Source organism: Topomyia yanbarensis, chromosome 3 (genome assembly GCF_030247195.1).
Source record: "Topomyia yanbarensis strain Yona2022 chromosome 3, ASM3024719v1, whole genome shotgun sequence".
NCBI classification, from domain to species: Eukaryota; Metazoa; Arthropoda; class Insecta; order Diptera; family Culicidae; genus Topomyia; species Topomyia yanbarensis.
The window spans coordinates 380,227,512-380,247,520 of NC_080672.1; positions in this window are offsets into that span (position 1 = coordinate 380,227,512).

Sequence of the window (20,009 nt, forward strand, 5' to 3'; positions counted from 1 at the left end):
CTACTGCATACGTAAGTCACCTGTGTTCCGCTGCTCTACCTCTGCTACTCGACATTGGTCCTTCAAGCGGGATAAGCGTCGAACTCCGTTTGTCCGCCATCCCGACGCTCGCCTCACGCCACTACTTACGCCATCCCTGACGCTTGGGAACGTCATCGCAGCCAGTTCGCCATTCTAGCCGCTATAGTCCGCGAAAGGGACGCGGTCGGATGACAATACTACTGCCACTGGAGGAAGACTGCTGCTTTGTTCCATCGTACAAGGCATTCAAGTTGCCTTATCAAGATAATTAGGGTTCCAAAACCTTTACTATTCTCGTTTGTGCTACGCGGTCTTTGCATTGCAGATCCGTTTCGCCGCATGATGTCCACCGGTCGACGTATCGAGAGGCTCAAGTTGAGAAAACGGAGCTTGATGGCGCCATTCAATGCCATTGCGAAATTTGCCGACGACTTCGATGAAGAACGCGGCGCCATCGAGGTAAGTCGGAACTGGAATCGCAAGATGGCGCAAATTCGGATGAGCAGCTAAAGCTACGGACAGATTTTGAGTCTGCCTACTACCGGACCAAGGGATTCTTGCTGGCGAAAAATAAAAACCTTGTTCCGAGCGTCTCTGATTCACCTTCAACTAGTCGTGACTCTTCGTCGTCATTGCAGGTGCATTTGCCCGACGTAAAACTTCCCGTCTTTAGCATAAATTTGGGAAACTGGCTAAATTTCCACGATTTCTTTGTTTCGCAGGTCCACTCGTCGATAGAACTCTCTAACATCGAGAAGTTTCATTACTTGCGTTCTTCATAGTTGGGTGACGCTTTGGAGCCGATTCAAACCATTCCACTCAGCGTAAACAATTACGTGGTGGCTTGGAATTTACCGATCGAACATTTTCAAACCCCTGCTAGGTTAAAACAATCATTTTGATGCCTTGTTCGAGTTCCCTTCGCTGAAAAGAGAGTCTGCTTCGGAGTAGCGTTCACTGGTGGAGAAATTCGAGGCTAACGTCAAGGTACTTCAGCAGTTAGGTGAGATGGTCCAGTGTTGGGACATTTTGCTGATTCGGATGCTGAGTATTTGCCTCGGGTAATCGCCAAAATTTGGGAGGAGGAGACTCTTCCGGAGGAGTGGATGGAGGGTGTCGTTTGCCCAATCTACAAAAAGGATGACAAGTTGGATTGCTGCAACTGCCGCGCGATCACACTGCTTAGCGCCGCCTACAAGGTCCTCTCCCAAATTCTTTCCCGTCGATTGTCACCATTTGCAAGGGAGTTCGTGGGGCACTACCAAGCGGGATTCATGGATTCTTGCGCCACCACGGACCAAGTATTCGCGATTCGGCAGGTTCTGCAGAAGTGCCGCGAATACAACGTGCCCACACATCATTTGTTAATCGATTTCAAATCGGCATATGACACAATCGATCGAGGTTAGCTATGATAGATAATGCACGAGTACGGTTTTCCGGATGAGCTAACACGATTAGTCAAAGCGACGATGAATCGGATGATGTGCGTTGTTCGAGTATCAGGGACACTCTCGAGTCCCTTTGAATCTCGAAGAGGGTTACAACAAGGTGATGGTCTATCATGCCTGCTGTTCAATAATGCTTTAGAAGGGGTAATAAGAAGAGCGGGTATGGACACGAAACGGCACGATCTTCAGGAAGTCCGTCCAGCTTCTTGGCTTCGCCGACGACATTGACATAGTGGCACGGAACTTTGAGGCGATGTTGGAAACATACATCAGACTGAAGGCTGAAGTCAGCAGGATTGGTCTTGCCATTAACGTTTCGAAGACAAAATACATGAGAGGAAGAGGTTCTTGAGACGACAATGGGAACCTCCAATCCCGAGTTCGTATTGGCGGTGACGAAATCGAGAGCGTCGTCTAATTCGTGTATTTGGGCTCACTGGTAACCGCCGACAATGATACCAGCAGAGAAATTCAGAGAAGGATCTTGGCGGGAAATCGTACCTACTTTGGACTCCAGAGGTCGCTCCGGTCGAACAAAATGGCGCAGGCGAATGAACCATGAGTTGCATCAGCTGCTGGAAGAACTATCCATCGCGCATACTGCAAAAATAGGACGTTTGCGGTGGGCTGGACACGTCGTAAGAATGTCGGACGACGACCCGGTGAAGATGGTTCTTGAGGGCGACCCTACAGGAACAAGAAGACGGGGCGCACAGCGTGCACGGTGGATCGACCAGATAGAGGACGACCTGTACCTCCGAAGACTGCGAGGCTGGCGACAAGCAGCAATGGACCGAGTGTAGTGAAGACGGTTTCTGCATACAGCAAGAAACAACAAGGCTCTAGCCAGAACGGTAAGTAAGTATTTGCCTCGACCTGACGACGAGAAGGGACTGACAGAGAGACATTCATCCAACGTAGGGTCACGGTACTGTAGAACATTCAGAGCACCACAGTAGATGTCCTTATTTCGGGCCAAGCGAAAAAGCCTTCTCAACGACCAGTCGCAAGTAACGATGCTGCACCGTTCAACGCAAGGAAGTGCATCATCTGCAACAATCATCATCCCCTCTACCAATGCGCAACGTTTTCCAAGATGGGTCCGTAGGATAAGGAGAAGGAAGTTCGTCGTAATCATCTCTGTCGGAACAGCTTGCGCAAGGGGCATCAAACAAAGAACTATTCGTCAACGAGTACATGCCGGAAGTGTCGGGGCAAACACCATACGCAGCTTTGTTCCAGTCAACAACCAACCAGTTCATGTCAGAAGATAGCCAACTACACAGATGAGAAGTTCAATCCCGCTGCATCTACCAGCAATTCACCCACTGCATCTCTGCCAGCCACCATCGAGCCTGCCAGCTTCGCTTCCGTTAGTCGAGGACGGAGGGCAATTCTTCTAGCTACTGCTGTAGTCATCGTACTACTTAATAATATTGTTTGCGGTCCGACTTTTCGACATGAGTTTATTTATGATGCATTGCGTCTTTATCATGTCTGTTTTCTTGGCTGTGAATTAGTTCAGATAGCCAAAACAGCTCGTAAACTATTTTACAAATTTCAAAATATTATTCACGGATCCAGTTATTTTTCGTAAGCTGGTTCCTGATTCCTTATATTGATTATGATAGTATATTCGTGTACGTGGCTTAGTTCACAAATCCGTTCGATATCGTCAACATATTCACATTCTCGCGATACTCCGTAATAAAAAACGATAGTAAATTCAAGAATAAAATCACTATTAAGCATAAAGAAACTACTAAAATCGCAACTAAACTCCTAAAATTCTGAATATCAGCAACACAACTATCAGAAAAAAAACCAACAGTGAAGCAAATGAATAAAATATCACGATAACTGTCATCAGGCCCGTGTGCAGACAATTCTCAAGGGGGGGGGGGGCTTTATTTTTTAAGGTTTATTTTAAAAGAAACGTACCTTCAATCTTTGAAGATTTTTTCAGAGGCCTTGACCTAGTCTTGTGAACCAAACGACTCAGCTCAACAAATTGGGTAAATGTTTGTTATCGAGAAGGAGTCATCAAAAGACACCGCTGCATAGTGGTCGGAAGCCCCAAAAACGTGAACTTAATTCACTAGAGGCCAAACCATCGAATACATTCACAAAAAAATTCGTTGATTTTTATATGGAAAATTTTTTTTTTCGTTGATTTTTATATGAAAAAAGTAAAAAAACATTACAAAGTGAGCTTATCCTATTTATAGATTTCTAGAGTGCCACGAATCAAACCTTCTTACCTTTATTATGCGTAATCTGGACATTGAAAATAGTGCCTGCTCGTCCATTTTGGATTGCACTCTTATACGCAGTTGAAGTTGGTGTAAAAATTTTAAAATTCTTGAATAACTGTAAAACGAATGAGTATTTTTCAAGAGGTGCGCGCCGCGCCGTCGATTTCAGGTAAAAAATTTACATGCAGTTTTCAACAATATTTTTACATGTAGTCTTTAGCAATAATTTAATTTTTACATGTAGTCTTCAACAATATTATGTGGTTTTAATACCTCAACAGTTGTCTGGAACATCATTTGCAAGAAAAGTCACAGTGAAAAAAGTTATATTAAAAAACGAAATTTAAGGGGATTGACGTAGGAAACACTTTATAAATCGATAACCTTAAGTCCTACAAGTTCAAGTTGTTCAACAAAATTCTTCACTATGAGCATTTCTAAAACTGTGTCGAACACACCAACTTTCTACCTTGTCAGTATAAAAAGTTAATTTTTCTAGTTCAATCATAGTAAGCCATGTCTCAATTTAATTTTTATCAGATTGTGGGGTATATTCATTAGAGTGGCTCGAAAATGACATTTTTCAGCACAGCACTTTTTGAGTTCCTTTTGTGGTCCCAAATGTCTGTGAAAAGTTTGGGAGCGGTCGATTGCTTCCCTGGTTTGCGCATTGCGTTTAAAGTTTGTATGGGATTTTATATGGGGAAATCAATTATTTTGCATTTACGTTAATAATCGCTATTTCACTCAATATGAAAAACCAGGCTAATTAAACGATAATTCAAACCTTGGTTAACAACTTTGTCGAAACCGGTAACTAGCTACGAGTTTTCGAAAAATAGTTATAACGATTTTAAAACTTATGATTCAATCCAAATGCAGAAATTAATTATTTCTTCCAACACTGTCAGTACACCACGACACCGATACTTTAAACTTGAACAAATGAGAATATATTCATCGCAGAGACTTGGTACCTTTGAATGAAATGTTCAAAATGAATTGCTGAATAACACAGATGTAGTCAGAAAATGAAAAGAAGAGGGAGAGGGGAGGCTTGTGTACTCCCCAGTTCCCTTTTTAGATAATTTAGAATAACATAAGGAGCACATCTTCAACGCAGGTTTGTACCGTCGAATTAAAAATTAATCTTATGTGTTTGAGTGCTACTATTTAAGGGCTCTACTGTTATCTCATTTAAAATTGTACAACGGTTTATAAGTTTTACATATTTTAAAACCCTATTTCTTAGCCGTTCAGAGTCAGAATTTAAAAGAAATGCATATCCTTAGATTCCTTGAAGTCTCGGAATTGTTTTTATTGAAGTTTTCGTTTGAGAATCTAGGAACGAAACCAGGATAGTTACTTCAAACATGCGTTTTTTGATGAAATTGAGTTAGGTTCACGCAAAACAGAGGTGATCTTGGTGGACCAGCAATATACTTCAGGTTAGAACCCAACGCGATTTCCAGACCTGAGTTAGTTTTTGCATCAAGCAAAAATAACATAAATTTGTAGGTGTAAATCCTAAATATTGTAAATGTTTTTTCCCACAACAAAGATTGTAGTATGATTCATATTTGGGCCTATCAAAATATTAAGAAAGTTCAGTTGTTGACTTTTACAAGGACGTAATGATTCTTTGTTTTATACAAAACAATCTAAAAAGGGACTGGGGAGTACACAAGCCCCCCCCCCCCAACCCCCGCTTCTTTTCATTTTCTGACTACGTCCATTTTATTCAGCAATTCATTTTGAACATTTCATTCAAAGATACCAAGTCTCTGCGATGAATATATTCTCATTTATCTAAGTTTTTAATGTCGATGTCGGTGGTGCACCGGCAGTGTTGGAAAAACTAATCAATTTCTACATTTGGATTTTACCATAAGTTTTAAAATCGTTATAACTATTTTTTGAAAACTCGTAGCTAGTTACGGTCTTCGGCAAAGTTGTTAACCAAGGTTTGAAATATAGTTTTATGTAGCTGGTTTTTCATTATCAGTGAAATAGGGATCTTTATTAATTGAAATGCAAAATTATTGATTTCCCCATATAAAATCCCATGCAAACTTTGAACGCAATGCGCAAATCCGGGAAGCAACCAACCGCTACCAAATTTTCCACAGGCATTTGGAACCACAAAAGGAACTCTAAAAGTGCTGTGCCCGCTAGTTTAAATCATTTTAAAGTTTTCCCATACAACCGCGAGCCACTCTAATATTCATACGAACAATTCCTCCAAAGTCACCCTGTGAATATATTCGATGGTTTGGCCTGTAGTGAATTAAGTTCACGTTTTTGGCATTTCCGACCACCGTGTCCTGCCTGCTAGCTCGTGGTGGATTCGGATTGGTTTGTAGTAGTTGTTAAGCCAACCGACTAAACCTAAACCTCTTGTATCTCGCAATCCGCATCCATCCGGGGCAACCGTAAAGCACTGCTTTAGTAAGGATTGTGTTCTTGCTTATTTTGTTTTGTGTTAACCGTCATGTTTTTATCCATAGCTACTTTTCCTTACTTGCTGTCCAACCTTCGCGATATATCTGACCTGCTCAGGTCTGCTGCAAATATCGTCACCTGTTGAGACATTAACCGTTCCGGAGGTGTCGACCATAAGGATTTACATTTCTGTACAACCACCTTTGTCGGGCTTCTTATCCTTCTAGGTGCTAGTCGTTCCTATTCATCTGCTAGCTGGTGCTGAGAACTTCTCGGCAGCGGTATTTCACTCTATACCGATGCCCATTTTGTCCTTGGTTTTTTTCATTGACTTGTTTCTAGAGTGACCAAACTCAAATGACATTTCATGTGTCAAAACGGTTTGCAGTATATTTTTTCCTGAACAGGAAGTTAATAAATTTTTAAAAGTAATTCAGAACCCTCATGGGGGCGGGGGTTGGGGGTTCACCCCTTGCGCACGGGCCTGACTGTCATAAAAATTACGAAAATCGTGGCTAATATCCTGATAGAATGAACACCGTCTAATTTTCAGCTCTTTCAGTCGTTCTAGTTAATACAAATTAGAGTAATCCCAAATTATGAACTGTATCATGAAACAACAAACAGATCGAACATTCGAGTGTAACGCCATGTATTTTTTGGCGTTCACTAGTTTTGTATAAATACAAACGATTTTCGTGGTTTTTGTTTTCATAGATTTATGAACATATTTTTTCCGTGTAGCCAAGTACGTCAAAAAATTGTCAGGGTTGCACATAAAAGCTCTCCAACTTGTGCCGACATTGTATCATCTAGTCGACCATAGTCGATTGATGCATAAGATTCAGCTTTGCGGGCCTCGCAATGAATCTCAAAATAATAATGTTATCTGTACCTGGGTTCGTTGACCCTACCCGTGGCGAAGATCTTCCACTTCAATTTGAACAAAGTACAAACCGTTTCCATGGGAAATTATCTAGAAGCAAAAAATGGGTCGGTTGTGTACCTCCATAGAGTAAATATGATTCCGACTGACATGTTTATCGTCTTACAGTCTCTTTCTTCGTCGGAATGGAATTCTTTCGAGTGGATTGTTCCAAAAGTGCAAAGCTGCAAACGGGGATCGAGCAGAGAAATATTGCGATGAAGCCATAAAAAGTAGGCTTTACAGTGCCGTGAAGTGAAGCTTACCGTCATCGAGGAAGTCATCGGCAAAAAAAACATGACATCCAACCGAGGCAGATACCCTGCCCCCAATTTTCTAGGCAACTGACTAGGTGAGATGTGGCAGGTTGTTGCCGCTTCCGTTACGCTGACATTTGCCGGGACCTATTGTGACCGGGAAACGAAAACATTGAGGTAAGGTAGAAAATCCCCTCAAATCTGGGTTCTTATTGCTGGGTTAGATTTTTGTGACTCGCCATGTCAGGCCCGGTTTCTATGGCGTGGCAGCTTGCAGGCCTTGTTGCGTCCGGATAGGTACTTTTTGTCAGCACCAAGCAGTGTTATCTTATGAAAATTTATGGTGCGTAAAAAAGTGCCATCTGTTTTGCGGTTTGTCGAGGAGAGCGGATTATTTCCTGCATGCTTCGCTGGTTGCTGTTTGCGGTTTTGACACATACGACCAGAGTGGTTGAACTGAGGTGTAAATGGCAAGGTAATTCCTGCCCGGGGTGATCGGGTCATCGTATGTTCGAGCCTCGACCAGGAAAGCTTCTCGGTTTCATTTCGTTGTACTAGCCCTGGAAGCTCAAACTCCACATCGGAGTGTAGAACCTATCCCAATAAGTCGTTGGACTCGTAATATGCAAATCAATTCTACAGAAATACTTTTTACATGAAATACTCCTCGTTACAAGCAGTTCGCTTTGATGCTAGAACAGTTGCACTTTCCAGTGGACGACAACTAGATCAAAGACGTGCAGCTTATCTTCTAGTGCAAACATTTCTTTCCGCAGTGGGAAAACCGCACCACCTAGAGCTGTGTCGTAAGCCCGCACGAAAATTTATCCTTTGGTGTCAACCGGGCCGAGAAACCAGAGCAGGCACTAATTTTCCCATATTCGTACACCGACGCGTGAAAAGTGCTTTTAAGTGTAAATTATCCATGATGATGCGGGCTAGTGCCTCCAAGTCTTAACCATGTGTACATCCTGGCACGTGATCCGTAGCTGGGCTTGCATTATTTGGTGCTCCCGAGGGTTTTTTTTCTCTCTCGCCGCCCGAGCAAGCGTGTTCCTTCCTTCCCCTTTGGGAGAAGCTGTGTGAAAATCACTTCTAATGGGGTTACCAAGTAATCTTTTCCTCCCTAAGCGCCACTTCTCACTACAGCATAAATTTCGCTTTTTGTTGCTGATGCTGCTGCTGCTGTTACTGCTGTAGAATTTTCTGGTTACATCTGCTTCCTGAACCGCTCCGGCATTCCTGTCTGGTCAAACGCTTACACCAGCCAGTCGAACGAGAAGAACGTTTTAATCTAGATAAAGTTTGCTTATCCCTGCCGGTTAAACAAAAGACTGAAATTGATTTGTGGAAGTTGCAGGGAATTTGCTGACTCAATACCATCGGCAGAGGAATTGCCTTGAGCACCGGCCGCACCCCGGCACGGACGGTAGGTACCACATCGCACATATGCTTTGCGGCCGAATCTACATCTATCATCTTTCCGCACTCTGACCACGCTAGGCTGCGGGGAAGTTGGGAACTGGTCCCGGTTGTGCTGCTGCGGAGGGAAGGGGAGGGGGTAAGTGCTCAAATAGACGGCTTTTATCGTTATTACCATTGCGCTTCTGATCACAAGCCGGGCACCGCAGCAGCAGCATCCCGGACGGACATATGTTAGCCGATTGGAGGCAATTTGACGAGAAATATATGTTTCAATCAATAAGATCATTGGATTAATGGGATGGAAACAAATGGTTGGCAATTGTGTTGTTATTTTGAGTAACCTTTCAAATATGTATAGTTCATGGTGCCAATTACTCAATCATTGCCACTCTTCTAAACTATTTACTTCTCCTTATCAGAATGGTTGTTTTGTGTAGAACAAATTTGAATTGCCGAGTACTGAGCAGGGGCCAGCGGAACACTTATTTTCCGAGTGGGTACTAAGATTCGGAGTGATTTCTACCCGTAGTGATGAAAGTTTGGACATGGCGTGTGTAAGTGAAAATTAAAACTTTCAGATAATAGCTGGTGACTATTTGGAACCATCCTTTGTTAATGGGCTGTATGACCAACGGCTCAGCGAAAAAGCGATATTCTTCTAAATTTGATTGCATTAATTTTCCATTCCCTCTGATAAAACCTTTTCGCGGATACTGAAACCCGCATGACAGTGTTGACTAAAGGGAAGGTATCTCCGAGGTCCGACATCCCCTCTGGCTCAATGGAGATCGATTTGAATAATTCTCCGATGGCAAAAATAATGCCTACTCCTTGTCTCAAAGGTTGCAGGTTCGAATCCAGCCTCTGGGAGATTTTCATCACATAATTGCTCACCATTTCGATCTATTTCTCCGTTATATACCACCAAAAAATTCTAAAATATGCCGATCAATCTCTATTTCAATAGAAATTATATTCATCTAATACAACCCCTGGATGGAGTACTTTTGTACCGAAGATAAGCCATTTAACATCATCGATATATCGTGTGATCTAACTAAACAACACTCGGTCGTGCACGAATACGTATCTTGTCTACGTACCCGCCTGGGAAGTAAAGATTGATGGTGTAGTCTCCGGTAGAGGCCTAAATTGCGAAGTATGGGCTTCTTCCAGAAACCTTTGCTACAGTCAGTGCAAATTCTGGTTTGCAAGTTCAACAAAAATCAAGGAGTATAAAAAAAACCAACTTAATCCACCTAGCAGTGAGATGAGACATTTCTTACACATGTCACTGTTGGATCATTCATTAGTTTGCAGAACTCGTTCATTAGTTCGCAGTTTCTAGCCCTGCATAAAACCTCAAATAAACTGAAAAAAATATAGAAAATCAATAAAACAAACAAAATAAAAAATAAAGCAAAAAATAAAAAAACAATGCTTTCAAATTCATTAAATGAGTACAATGCATAATATAAATCATATTAATAAAATACATAAATCAAATTACATTAGCTCATTAAATGAAAAATTTGGCAACATTTAAAAATAGTTATAAAATTAATTGAACAAATTAAATTACCTCAAACTAACAAATTGAATGAAATAAATAAGTGGAATGACTGATTATGAAATGAATAAAATTAAAGAAATGAATAAAATGAATCAAATTAATCAATTGAATCAAATGAATTAAATGAATCAAATGCTCCGAATGAATCAAATGAATCAAATGAACCAATTGAAACAAATGAAATTAAAAATCGTTTTTGAATAAAGTAAATGAATAAACCGGATTGCACGAATTTGAGAACTATTGTATCAGGAAGTTATGAATTGTTTTTGAAAATCCCATCATCTGAAAAAATGGCTAATTAGTATGCAATGATCTTTCTAAAATTTTCATTCTTTTTCGTTTTCACCTTTCTGTTTTCGTTGTTCTTTTCTTGGCGGCGTCGTTTAAGATTATCTGGTGTATCTACATTATTAATGGACCTTAATTAGTTATAAGGAACCTGGAACGTTCAATTTGTTTTGGAATTCAATATTGGATAGTAAAGTAAGACAAGGCCACATGTGCTTTCAAACCCTTTAAACAGAGAGCGACAGACGGAGATTGCGATTTGTGAATGGGAAAGGTAGACATTTCAAAGTTTTCATTTGCATTGACTTAAATAGTGTGAAGCTATGCTATGTCGATAGCACAAAAGCCATTCAGTTGATTTTATAATCAACTGTCTCTTTCCAGTTATCCTTATAGCTTGTATATTATTTCGTTTGGAATTTTCGTTCAGGAAATATGGATAAATGGGTGCTAAACAAATTAATACTACGAAAAAGAAATGGTTCTAATTTGCAGAATAAGTATTTAATTTGTTGAAAATGCAAGAGGCCAATGAAAGTGTCACTAGACATAATACTGCTCTGGATGGATAGGCATACTTGACATTACAAATCTTAATCTTCTGCGAATAAATATGTTTCTAGTTACATTGGTCATGAAAAGGGTACCTTCGGGTTTATTTGTTGTTACACAGTAATGTGTATGACAAAAATGTAGTCAGATCAAACGTTTCCGTACACAGTACATCCAACGCTTCTCTGTGACTGTCATTGAAACATCAATTGAATTGTTCTTAGTATAGAGCAAAAATGGACAACAATAAATTAGAAGAAACTTTGTACCTGGATCCCGATTCGATAATGGAGTCTTTGGGAGACTTCTTTTCCCGGAGCTAATTCGTGGATATTTTTAGACTGTGATCCATTATTCTTCAAAATAGTTTATACCAATACAATGAATATATATTTTCAATGATACATCACAAAAAAAGATGTTCTTACTGTTCACATGACATATTTGAACATATGATTCATTAAAAATTCAATTCAGATACGAAAAATTTAAATAACGCAATTTTTATCTTTAAATATCCATATTACCCAGCTAAGTTAAATATTTTTCTTGATAGCTATGAATTTCCTTAATTATACTGTATATATAAGCTCTGAATAGAACTGAATTAAATTTGAGTTGATGTAGTTTTCGATTTTTGGTCGACTGCCTACCCATAGTTCAACGTTTCGGAAAGATACACCTTTCATCTTGATGGTGTGAACATTTGAAAACAGTTATAGTTTTCTTATAATACAAACATTTTGCGAATTTTCTCAGGACTACAAATATTTTATTTACCAAGTAGCATGTAATATTAATCTTGTTTTCACGTGATTGGACATTAATAAATATTTCAGATTATCAGAAGGTCTTATCACACAACTTAGAAATGGATAGAGAAACAGTGTAGCGTTTATGCATTATTGTTAACATTAAGTCAATGATGCGCCAAACAGAATCATCAATATTATACATTAAGAACATTTTGGCAACACTGTACGGCAAATCACCATTCCCTCGTCGAATGCATCAGTTGCTGCATATGTGGACACCTAATATTACTGCATCTTGGATAACTTCCACCGGATGTCATCAGCAGAAGCAAAATCACGGTATCGCACAAACACAAAGACACAGACAGTTGAAGTTGATCGTCCATCGCGGTAGCAAGTACTTTGCTCGTGGCGAAATAGTCCGACAGGTTACCGGTGATATAGCACCACAAAATCGGTTTTTCGAGCCGGATAAATTTGGCCGTCGGCACAATCAATTGGCAATTTTGCTGACGTCGTCGGAGAAAGGCTAGTGAGTCCAAAAATAAACAAGTACTGTTCGTCGAGTGAAAACGTGCCGCGTCGCAAGCGCAAAGCATCACGAAGGGAATTGCTCTCTGCCACCGAGAGCAGCTTCGAGAAAAAGATCCGGCTAACAGACGTAATCCAGAAGAGGAACGAGGTTACAAATCAGATCGCCTGCTGATTCCCGACGCCGTTAGTTAGTGGAGAGAACAAAAGTAAGGTAATCTTAACCTGAATTGGTTTTAGCTCTCTTCATCCGATTGTCGATCGCAGCAGTGCTCATCGTGAACGAACGATTACACGAGGCAGTCAGATCGGCATCCAAAAGAGCCGTTGACTTTTCAAAGACGAGTAAGGTAACATACCCTGTTTTGACGTCAAACCCAAGATTAACGTACATTGATTTCAGTGCGGTTCGGAAAAGTTTCTCGCTAATTGCACAAGCCTCTTCTCACGAACATATTCGGGCATTCGGTCTAATGCAACAACGAAGAAGATTTCGATAGACCCCGGAAAGGGTAAGCAACATTGTACATGATATGCACAAAACGGAAAATTGCATATTGGCTGTTTCAGGGTCTTCATTTGGATCTCTTCATTTGGATCTCTTCATTTGGATCTTTTTATTTGGATCTTTTTATCTGGACCTTTATCTCGGAATTCACCTTTTGGAATCTTCACTTGGGAATTTTCCATTGGATTTCCGATTTGGAGCATCCATCTTCGACGACGATAGCGGGACCTTTGTTGCCGTACCGAGTGTTTGCTGTTTCGATGCGATCCTGCTCAAGACTGTCATTTTGCATCAAGGGTCGATTCAGCAGCATCGAATTGCCACGACGACTTTGCACGGCCACGGTATATTGCAAAGATCATTTCGATTCCATCGGAGGCAGCATTCGCCCACCGAGAGCAAACGGATTCAACAAAGGTGTCACGACACGGTTCCTGGGTGAAGCGGTGAGCGGAATCCGTGTTAGTTTGATTGCGCAGGCCGTTGTATGGAAGAGTCACAGAAGATTCGACAGTCACCACCAGGGAGTTGGCTTGGTGCTTACAGAAGATCGACGGGAATGTTGCCGACAGGGAAGTAAAACCGCGGGCCCGTGAGTAATAAATAAGTTGTGTATTCAAGATAAATAGATGTAAGAGACATAGATTAGGAGTGAGTAAAGATATGGGGTTGAGTACAAATATATAATGTTTTGATAGATTCTGCTGTGGTTATGATTTGTTGGTGCGAATTTGTGCATGCTAGTCGGTACACTCACGGCATTCATTCCCCGTGAGGTCGAAGGCTACAACAGCAAGAAAGATGTGAGTCGTGACAGTCACCACGAACACGAAGGAAGGACAGAGAGAGAGTGAGAGTAAGTGAGAATGAGAAAGAGGCGGCGTGTGAGAAATGGCAAATGATGTTTAGTGCCGCGACCTTGTACTTATACGTATATTATGCGATATATGTATTTTTTTACACCCTTATTGTAAATAACGTAACAAGTAAGTTTTGCGCCATGACCTGTATAACTTAAATCTTGCGAAAGAAGCCAAATTTTCGCTAGAATTTCGTTATTCAAAAATACAGTTGCTCTCGGTGATGCTACGAATATAATTATATGAGAAATCTTTTATCTCACTACTAGGTGGATTACAAGATCTACGAATTAATATACATAAACTCTAGAAAAAATTTCACTATGAGGTCAACTTACACATTATTTTATCTTTGAAGAAAACTTACATATTAATTTTTGAGAAATATTTTATATATTATTGAGGTAATTCACAAAACGTTTTAAGAATCGAATGCCTTTAATCACGTAGATGCGTTTCCATACCCCTATATTCAAAATCGGTTTAGTTTTGCCTCTAAAACACCAGTAAATCAATACTCTGGTAACGGTCTCATTTTCAGAATATACAAAATGTCTAATATCTTCGCCGCTCGTGAACGGATTTTGACAATCTATAGCTTGTTAGAAAGGTATTTTCATAGGCTTTCAGCTTCTATCTAGTTTACGCGAGGTTGCCTTGTTCAAAAGTTATTTGCCTAAAACCCGTTTTGTTTTGACAAAATCACCTATATCTCGGAAAATAAACAACATATCGAAAAACAAAAATAATAATGTCAAATGGTCACGTTGGGCCTTTCATTTGAAACTAGTTTCATTGAGATCGGTTCAGCCATTGCTGAGATAATTACATGACATTTTGTACATACATACATACACACATACACACACACATACAGACATTGTCTCAATTTGTCGAGCTGAGTCGATTGGTATATGAAACTCGGCCCTCCGGGGCTCGGAAAAAGTTTTCAAAGTTTGAGTGAATCCTATACATTTCTTTTGTAAGAAATGTAAAAACAACTTATTTTGAATCGGTCTCATTCCGAGCCTTTCGTCGGATTAGCTCTTCCAAACTTTGTTCTTTTGGACCGGGCTCGGCCAGCTTTTTGTGCAGCGGAACATGCCGTCATTATAAACAATTGGGCTATACAGCTACCCATTGTAGAAATAAATTACGGTGGAAAATGTGGAGAGAATCAATGAAATCATTTTCATACTGTTAAGAGATTCCGCATGAACTCTCAACATATTCCGCATATAAATTATACGGGGAAAGATTGAAGCATTCTTTTGAAGAACGCTCCAAGAAGGTATGCTAAAGAAAGCTACGGCATCAAGAAATTTCTACGCTCCCTTGTTCACTAGAGAGCGACAGTCTGACAATCCTATTGAGGGAACATCTTCTAATGTGCTAATACAAACCCGAAGTAAGTGGCAACTGGTCTCGGAAATCTTAGAAACTAACAAGAATTTCCACATGGGAGATCGAAAACCCCTAACGTCCCTATTTTTCCAAGCTTACACAAGGCATTTGGTTAACTTCCGACGTAGATCTTTCTCAATTTTAACATTATTCACCAGGGCCGAGAAAACACTATGGAAGAGTGTTTTTGGAGATCAACATGTGCTATAAGTTCAATCGTAGTACCAGGTGTTGAAGTTATCACTTGACAAGTCCGATTCGCAGGTACACTTATCGACATTGTTTCCATGTACATCGCCCCTGAGCTTTTTGTAGAAAACTGGAATTCCCAATGTATGCTATGGAGTAGTCTTCACGATGCTAACCGATCTATCTTACTGCATAAAATTCGCGACAGTTTCAATATCTCTCCGTTCGGTGGAGTATGGGAAGCACTCCTTGTATTTGCTGGGGAAAGCTGGGAGTACCTGAGTGATTGATCTGAAAAATTATACCAAATTGCCTTAATTTTTTTATAATTATAGAGGTTTTAACCGTAGGGTCATTTGCCTCTTTTTGAGTTAGAGAAATCTCTTTTGGAAAAATCTCAAACCCTGTGTGCGGGGTTTGGTATCGAATCCAGGTGAGCTGCGTACAAGTCAATCGATTTACCAACTACGCCATACCCGTCCCCCTTACCTTATTTTGAGTTTCTTCGCATTACTCCATTCCGGGTAATGAGAAGGCGCACACTTAGGCATTAGAAGGTGATATTTATGAAAGATCGTGTAGCTTCAACAAGTTTTTCTGTATTTCGTGTAAGAGGACGCTCGAAAATTGGCAAATTTCCTGGAGGGATCAACAGTGATCTTCCGTTTGAAAAAAGCTGCAAGTTTATTTTTTTCTTTTTCCTCTCGTGAGTGTCCGCCATCTCTTCATTGATATGGTTTGTGCTACTCTGGTGTTGGAATCAATCTTCCTTATAAGAAAGCCTGATAGTGTTTCTCCTTGTTTCAATTGTTAATCAAATAATAGTTCTTGTTAACAAAAATAATAGATTGTCTAAACTTTAACAATATTTCTAACTGCTTCCTTTAGTCTGAATACAATTGCAATAATATTTTTGTATATCGAATTTCTTGTTTTAAGATGTAGATGTGTCAAAACGTGTTTCCCTTAGTATCATTATAAAAAAATCCAAATTTGAAGCAAATCCTAATTATTAACCCATATATTCAAGAAATTTAAATTATAGAGCTAAGAAAATAGTATCTGAATAAAAAAATTAAATTGTAGTACAATCGAGCAATTCAGACGCATGCATTTTGTGTGCGAGACACATAGATGGTTAAAGAGCGAACACGAAATTATTGCGACACATTCAACAGGGCATAACTGTTTTACCATTAGGTAAAAATCAACCAAATTTTGCACACCTTCTCACTGACGTGTATTGTTTACATGCTGTCAAACTCGAAGTCGTGTTTTTCGATTCAACGAAAATGGAGCTGAACCAACGCGAGTCGAGAGAACAAATTCTTTCCAAACACCTGGTATTTCCTGACCTGTCGCACCGGCAGTTGGGAAAAATGTTGAACATTCACCATTCAACCGTCTCCAGAGTGTTGAAGCGGTTCCAGGAGCGGTTGACGTTGGACCACGGCAAAGGAGCTGGAAGAAAACCGGGACCGGTGAACAAAAAGACGGAGGGAAAGGTGAAGCGGGTGATTAAAGCAAATCCCAACGTCTCAAGCCGTGATTTTGGCTAAACAGATCGGCATGTCGCAGAGCTACGTCCAGAATGCAAATAAGAAAGCTAGACTACATACATACAAGGTACAGAACTTCCCAGACCGCGATGAGCGATAACAATAGACGGCTAAAGCTCGGGAACGGAAGCTCTACGAGAAGATGCTGACAAAATATGGCTGCTGTGTGATGGACGACGAAACGTATATAAAAGCCGATTTTAAGCAAATTGCGGGGTTGGAGTTTTTCACCGGCAAGAGCAAGTTCTATGTGGACGACAAATTTAAGAAGAAGAAAATGTCGAAGTTCGCCTCCAAATATCTCATTTGGCAGGCCATCTGCTCTTGCGGACTGAGGAGTGAGCCTTTCGTGACAAAGGGCACAGTCAATGGCGAGATCTACAAATCTGAGTGCCTCGAGAAGCGCCTTTTGCCGTTCTTGCAGCAGCACGACCAAGCTCCGCTATTTTGGCCGGATTTGGCATCATGCCACTATTCTAAAAGTGTCCTGGAGTGGTATGAGGCCAATTCTGTCCATTTTGTTCCAAAGGACATGAATCCGCCAAACTGTCCGGAGCTGCGCCCAGTGGAGCAGTACTGGGCAATGATGAAGCGGGAACTTCGGAAGAGCAAGAAGACAGTCAAAGACGAGAAGGACATGTTAAGAAAATGGAAAAAAAACTGAGAAACTGGTACCGGATGACACTGTAAAGACTTTGATGGAGGGCATCAAGCGAAAATGCGTTCAATTTTACACTCAAGGCTCCATCGATTAACTTTTCTTTTGATTTTTGAAGTAAATATATGCATAAAACTACCCTAAAATTTTGGTTTGATTTTAAACATTATAAGAAAATTGGCATGACATTTTTGGTGTCGCAATTATTTCGTGTTCGCCCTTTAGTATCTGCTTTTGGTTTGTTCGTAATATTCGAGTGGGTAATTCTCCTCTCGGTTATTTTCAAGTGGGTACTACTACCCATACTACCCACGTGTTCCGCCAGCACTGGTACCGAGAACCCGATAATTCCGTTCACTGAGTGGCGTGAGCATTACTGAACAATTCCACAAATGAAATTTTTGATTCAAAAACATAAATTTGAATTCATCAAATAAGAATGTTTGAACCTGGATTATTGGTTTTGGTTACGCTATCGTCACTAGGCACTCAACAATAAATTGTGAATTTTCTGTGAATGATCGAAGCAAGAGTTTATATCCTTTAGCTAGACGAAAGATATGCCAAAAAAGTGCCATGCTTCAGTTTGCATATTACTCATACCTGGGTTGCTGATCAAATTGTCACTACGTCTATTTTCGATTCAAGCCAGTTATTTTGCTTAATAAATCACACTTAAATGATGTGACTTCAAAAGTTCCATCTTTGCACGGAAGTACCGCAACCATAACTGAAATGTTTTAATATGACTAACCCTTCACAAGCTGATTCGAAAAAAAAGATTACTTTCGAAAGCTGTTAGCTACCTGAGAACAAGGACGAGGGAAAGGAGAGCATAGATTGCTGTGCAAACCGAACCATTTCATTAATTAAAAAGGATTCGTCCAGTTGCTCGGAACTTTGGAACTCTAAAAATATTAGAAAGCGGTTAGCTTTGATGTAGTTAAATTAAATTGATTATGCGAGTAAGTGAGTGTCCAATGAATATTTTCGAGAAGCATTTCAGAAACCCAATTTGTATTTTTGATGACAAAACTCTTTAACCCTAGAACGTTGCACTGGGGCAAAATATACCACACGCCATCTTTGGAGCCGTGGGAAGACGAGAATTCGGCATTTACTGGCCTGGGACCCTAACCATAATTCCATTTAGAGTTCCTGGTAAGAGTAGGAAAAAGTGGTATAGCCAGTTTGCTTATAGCCTTCGTGGAAGCAGGTATTAAAGTTGGTGTGGGATATATTTGTACCCCAGTGTACGGTTGCCGTTAGTGTTTCGTCAGGTTTTGAGCTGTCAGTGGAAATGTGATTCGTGACAATACCAGTTTAAATGCTGGTTGTTTTACTACGTAAGTAACAATTAGTATTATATATTCGTTTTTAATCATTGATTTAATTAATTCAATTTAATTTAATTTTGAAGTAGAAAAAAATGTTTTTATTTTTGCTGATTTTTTATTGTTTTTTTTTATTTTTTTAATCGTTTTTCAGAAGAATGACTCGCAAGTATAGTTTGCGCACAGTATCTGCTGTAACAGTAACGTTGCGTGTTACAAATGTATTACTGATCAGAAATATTTTTTTCATTTCAATTCCCACCCCATTTAGTGGCATTTTCCAAAACCGGATTTGTAAACTTTCACTCTTCCAAATAATTGAATTTTTTCAAAAAATTCGAAATCCCATTTTATACCATTTTTTGACCATTCTTTCAACTTTTAGAATCAGTTGATTTTTTCAAATCGGTTTTTGCGAATTTTTATTCGCAAAGTTATCATAATTTTTGTAAAAAATGTCAAAACCACGATCATTTAATTTTTTTTTGTTCAAACCAATTTATGTATCATTGGTTTAATAAATTCCGTACCTTCACTTACACATCTTTTTTCGCAACTAAAAAACGAAGAAAATTATGTATTATACATTTCTTTTGTTTGCATTTTTACTTGCAAAAATTGCGATCAAACGTGTGGGGTACATTTGTACCCCAGTGCAACGTTCTAGGTTGGAAAACGCAAGTGCAACGTTCTAGGGTTAATATGCGTGAAACGTTACGATCTGGTGTCTTCCAGTATTTTTTTTTAATTTTTAATCTGTAATTCTTTGAAATTCATGTTAAGGGGAGATCTGATGTCTGATTCTGATTCGGACTCGTGGACAGCTCAGCTTCATAGAAATTGCCTGGAAAATATGGAATCTTCTTTTTTGATTATTTCGATTATAGAGGTTTTAACCTTTAGGTCAGTCGCCTCTTCGGGTTAGCAAAATCTCTTATGAAAAATTTCTTACCCTATGTGCGGGGTTGGGACTCGAACCCAGGAGCGCTGCGTACAACGCAATCGATTTACCAACTACG